Below are 6,427 nucleotides of genomic sequence, written 5' to 3' on the forward strand. Positions count from 1 at the left end.
AAGGGTATGAACAGACACTTCTCAAAAGAAGACATTTAAGTGGCCAACAAACATATGTGAAAAAAGCTCAGCATCACTGATCGTTAAAGAAATGCAAGTCTAAACCACAATGAGATACATCTCACACCAGTCAGAACAGTGATTATTAAAAAGTTAAGAACACTAGTTGCTGGCGAGACTGTGGAGAGATAGGAATGCTTTTACATTGTTGGTGGGAATGTAAATTAGTTCAACCATTGTGGAAGACAGTATGTCGATTCCTCAAGGATCTAGAACTAGAAATACCATTTGACCCAGCAATCCCATTACTGGGTATATGCTCAAAGGAATATAAATCATTCTGCTATAAAGACACATGCACACATATGTTTATTGCAATACTATTTACAATAGCAAAGTCATGGACAGTTATTCTGATCTATATTCATATAGATATCCGTGTGATTTTTCAATCTTTTCTTAGTTATTTTAAGATTGTTTTAAATTCTAATTTTTGTGGGTACATAGTAGGTGTATATATTTATGAGGTACATGAGATATTTTGATGCAGGTATGCAATGTATAATAATCACATCATGGAAGATGGGGTATTCATCCCTTCAGACATTTATTCTTTGTGCTACAAACAGTTCAATTATACTCTTCTGGTTGTTTTTAAATGTGCCATTAAATTATTCTTTACTATAGCTACCCTGTTGTGCTATCAAATACTAGGTCTTATCCACTCTATATTTTTTGTACCTGTTAAACATCTGCACCTCCCACTATCCCCTGATTGTGTTTTGTTTTCCACAATTTTACTATGATATCCTTACTTTCATTTGTCTATTTGTATGTATGCATTTATCCTGCTTGAGATTTATAAGTATTGTAAATATATGGATTGCTATTTCTCATCAAATTTTGAAATTTCTTTTTTTATGGTCTCATATCTTTTCTCTTTTTTGAGATTCTCATTATGCATATTTGACTACTTAATATTTTCCCTACAAGTCAATGAGGCTATGTCAATTTGTTTTACTTTTATTTTATTTTCAGAGGTATACATGCAGGTTTGTTATATAGGTGAATTGCATGGGGGTTTAATGTACAATTTTTTCGCCCAGGTAATAAACATAGTACCTAATAGGTAGTTTTCTGACTGTTACCCTCCTCTCATGTTCCACCCTCAGGTAGATCCCAGGGTCAGTTGTTCCCTTCTTTATATCCATATTTACTCAATGTTTAGCTCCCACTTATATGTAAGAATATGCAGTATTTGGTTTTCTGTTCCTGCATCAGTTTGCTTAGGATTATGGACTCCAGCTTCATCTGTGTTGCCACAAAGGACATGATCTCATTCTTTATCATAGCTGCATAGCATTCCATGGTGCATATGCACCATATTTTCTTTATCTAGTCTACCATTAATGGGCATTTAGATTGATTCCATGTTTTTGCTTTTGTAAATAGTGCTATAGGGAATATATGTGTGCATGTGTCTTTATAGTAGAATGATTTATGTCCCTTTGAGTATATACCCAATATTTGGATCGCTAGGTCAAATGGTAATTCTATTTTAAATTCTTTCAGAAATTGCCAAACTGCTTTTGACACTTGCTGAACTAGTTTACATTCCCATCAGCAGTAAATAAGCATTTCTTGTTCTCCACAACCTTGGCAGCATCTATAGTTTTTTGACATTTTAATAATAGCCACTCTGACTGGTGTGAGAAACTCATTGTGGTTTTGACATTCATTTCTGTAATGATTAGTGATGTTGAGAATTTTTTATATGCTTGTTGGCTACATGAATGTCAATTTTTGAAAAGTGTCTGTTCATGTCCTTTGCCTACTTTATAATGGGGTTGTATGTTTTTTCTTGTAAATTTGTTTAAATTCCATGTAGATTCTGGATATTAGACCTTTGATGGGTGTATAGTTTGAAAATATTTTCTCCCATTCTGTAGATTGTCTGTTTACTCTATTGACAGTTTATTTGGCTGCACAGAAGCTCTTTAATTAGACCCCATTTGTCAATATTTGTTTTTGTTTCAATTGCTTTTGGATCCTTTGTGGTGAAGTATTCACCAAGTCCTAGGTCCAGAATGATATTTCCTAGGTTATCTTCCAAGGTTTGTAGAGGTTTTGGTTTCAGATTTAAGTGTTTAATCCATCTTGAGTAGATTTTTGCATATGGTATAAGAAAATGGTGCAGTTTCAATCTTCTTCATGTGGCCACCATGTATTGAGCAGGGAATCCTTTCCTCACTGCTTGTTTATGTTGATTTTGTGGAAGATTAGATGGTTGTAGGTGCATGGCCTTATTTCTGGGCTCTCTATTCAGTTCCGTTTGTCTATGTATCTGTTTTCATACCTGATACATATGCTATGCCATGTTTGTTTTGGTTACTGTAGCCTTGTGGCATGGTTTGAAGTATGGCCATGTGATGCCTCCAGCATTGTTCTTTTTGTTTAGGATTGCCTTAGATATTCAGGCCTTTATATATATATATATATATATATATATATATTTATATACACACACACACATATACATATATGTATATATATACACGTATATATATGTATATATATACACACACATATGTATATATGCATACATATATACATATATATACACATATATGTATATATATATATGTGTATATATATGTGTATATATAGATAAAAGGCCTGAATATATATATATATATATAGAGAGAGAGAGAGAGAGAGAGAGTTTTTCTAATTCTGTGAAGAATGTCATTGGTAGTTTGATAGGAATAGCATTGTATCTATAAATTGCTTTGGGCAATATGGCTATTTTGACAATATTGATTCTTGCTATCTATGACCATGGAACGCTTTGCCATTTGTGGCATCTCTGATTTATTTGAACAGTGTTTTGTAATTCTTGTTGTAGAGGGCTTACACCTCCTTGGTTAGCTGTATTCCTAGGTATTTTATTTTTTTGTTGTTGCTATTATGAATGGGATTGTGTTCTTGATTTGGCTCTCAGCTTGGATGTTGTTGACGCATAGGAATGCTACTGATTTTTGTACACTGATTTTGTATCCTGAAACTTTGCTGTAGGTGTTTATCAGACATAGGAGATTTTGAGCAGAGATTATGGGGTTTTCTAGGTATAGATATTATGGGGTTTTCTAGGTATAGAATAATATCATCTGCAAACAGGGATTGTTTGACTTTCTCTCTTCCTATTTGGATGTCTTTTGTTTCTTTCTCTTGCCTGATTGCTCTGGCTAAGACTTCTAATATTATTTTTAATAGGAGTGATGAGAGAGGATATTATTTTCTTGTTCTGGTTTTCAAGAGGAATGCTTCCAGCTTTTACCCACTCAATATGATGTTGGCCATGGGTTTTTCATAGATGGCTCTTATTATTTTGAAGTATATTTCTTCAATGCCTAGTTTTTTGGAGGGTTTTAACATGGAGGAATGTTAAATTTTATCAAAAGCCTTTTCTGCATCTATTGAGATGATCCGGTGTTTTTTGTTTGTAGTTCTGTTAATATGGTGAATAACATTTATTGCAACAACCTTGCATCTCAGGGATAAAGCCTACTTGATTGTGATGGGCTAGCTTTTTGAAGTGCTTCTGTAATTTTCTTGTATTTTGTTGAATATATTTATATCTACGTTCTTCAAAGCTACTGGCCTGAAATTTTCTTTTTTTGGTATGTCTCTTCCAGGCTTTGCTATCAGGAAGATTCTGGCTTCAGAGAATGAGGAAGGAGTCCCTTCTCCTCAATTTTTAAGAATAGTTTCAGTAGGAACGTTAGCACCTTTTCCTTATACATCTGGTGTAATTCGGCTGTGAATCTGTCCAGTTCTGGGCTTTTTTTTTTTTTTTTGATTGATTGGTAGGCTTTTTATTACTGATTCAATATCAGAACTCGTTATTGGTCGCTTTAGGGATTTGATTTTTTCACTGATCAATCTTGGAAGGTTGTGTTTTACCAGGAATTTATCCATTTCTTCTGGGATTTCTAGCTTGGGTGCAAAAAGGTATTTGTAATAGTCTCTGAGAGTTTTTTATATTTCTGTGGGTTGAGTGGTAATGTCCCCTTTGTCATTCCAGATACATAAAGCAAACTCTTGGAGACCTATGAAGAGATTTAGATAACCACACAATAAAAGTAGAAGATTTTAACATCCTAATGAAAGTATTAGCAGAATATTGAGGCAGAAAGCTAAGATATTCAGGACCTTAACTTAACACTTGACAAATGGACCTAATAGACATCTACAAAACTTTCCACCCCCAAATAACAGAATATACATTCTTTTCATTGACACATGCCACATACTCTAAAATCATCCACACAATGGGGCGTAAAAGAACCCTCCAGAAATTAAAACAAAACCATTATACCAACAATACTCTTAGACCACAAAGCAATAAAAATAGAAATCAATGCTAAGAAAAATGACTTAAAACCATACAATTAAATGGAAATTAAGCAATCTTCTTCTGAATGACTTCTGGGTAACTAATGAAATTAAGGCAGAAATTAAGAAGTTCTTTGAAACTAATGAAAATAAAAGATACAACATATCAGAATCTCTGGGACACAGCCAAAGCAGTGTTAAGAGGGACTATAATAGCACTAAATGCCCACATCAAAAAGTTCGAAGATCTCAAACAAACAGCCTAACATCACATCTAGAGGAACCTAGCAGAAGACAGGAAATAACCATAATGAAAGCTGAACTGAAGGAAATTGAGACATGAAAAACCATACATGAGATCAGTTATTCCAGGAGCTAGTTCTTTGAAAGAATTAAAAAGATAGATGGACTGCTACCTAGACTAATATAGAAAAAAAGAGAGAAGATCCAAATAAACACAATTAAAAATATTGTCAATTTCTTTAAAATCTTTATCCTCTCCATGTTGTATTTAGAATAGTGTCTATTGCCCTATATGCAGATGTAGTGTCACTATACAATCTGATTTTAGTAAAATCCAGTACATTTTTAATTTCAGACATTGTGTTTAAGCATTTATAATTTCACTTGTGACTTTTTTGTTGTTTCAGTTTTTCTCCTCAGAGTCCATTTGTTCAACAATTTATGTCTGTCTTTTGCTTGAGTATCATGTAGATATTTATAATAGTTGGTTAAGTTCCTTGGCTATTAATTTCAACATCTGTGTTATGTTTGGCTCTTCCAATTATTATCAGTCACAAAATCAACTCCACTCTTGTCAGAACTTCAAAGACTACTAGCATTTTGCAATCTCTGGTGTCTCACTTCAGCTTTTCCACTATGGTTCTCTAGCATGGTCTTTGGCTCTGTTAGATTAGTATTTGGCTGAGCGAAAAACAACTAAAGGCACACATCTGAAACTCCTTCCCTGTGAATATTCCTCCATTCCAATGCCTGCAACTGCAAATTCCAATCACCTCGGCAGTCATGAATATTGATTTCTTTTTCTCCAACTAGTAAAACCACTGATCCCTTCATTTGAGCTCGACTTCCCTGTACTTAATTTTGAATTTTTCCCCTGTCAAATAGTAAGATAAGTAGTGTATAGCTCTTCTAATGTGTTTTAGTTTTTTGAATGATCAAACCACTGCATGATATGTTGTTCAATACTTGAAAAGTGTTTCTTCATAGATTTTGTTCAGTTTTATAAATTTTTATAGCATAAGTGAGACACTCATTGATTCAGTATGGCCAAAACCTTAATTTCAAGTAATAATTTTTCAAGTATTTATTATATGAAAATGTTTTTTATCAGTGTGTTAAAAGCACAAATAAATTTCCTAGTCCCTACAACATATAAATTATGGATTGTTTTCCCAATGGTACAGTTAAAAAACTTGAGTGTCTGTGGGCTTAAACTGTCTAAGGTAATACAAAGTAAGTGGTTAATAAGTGTTGAGCTGTGTTTTAAATTCAGATCTGTCAGACACCAAAATCTGTTCTTTTAAAATTTAAGCTTATTGTTTGGGAATATTTTATAGCCTACCTATTTGTTTAATGAAATCTTCAAACATGCCTAATAGGTATGTTGTATTTAAAACAAATACTATCAGAGCTGTGCAACCTGTGCTTGAAGTAAAAATGCAGAGCACAGAGCCACATATATTCTGACTCTGCCAAACTCTCACAATTCTATTCCTGGGTGATGGAAAATTAGATCTGCATGAGTCCTAGACATCTTTTGAATACAGTTTGAAACCATTGCACTATATTATGTGGCTTATGAGGAATCATTGAAGCTACTGTGGATATTTTATCTGTAGAAGAAAGAGCTAAATTAAGATACAATAGCTACTTAAATAAGTTTTTAAAAGCCAAGAAGAGGATTATTTGGGGGACAGATTTTGAGGGCTTGCAGTTGTGAGGCAGAGTTTATGCCAAGCTGCAGAACATGAATCTGGATGTAATATAAGATGCAGGTACTAAGTTGATT

The sequence above is a fragment of the Hylobates moloch genome, unplaced genomic scaffold (genome assembly GCF_009828535.3).
Source record: "Hylobates moloch isolate HMO894 unplaced genomic scaffold, HMol_V3 SCAFFOLD_15, whole genome shotgun sequence".
Taxonomy (NCBI): domain Eukaryota; kingdom Metazoa; phylum Chordata; class Mammalia; order Primates; family Hylobatidae; genus Hylobates; species Hylobates moloch.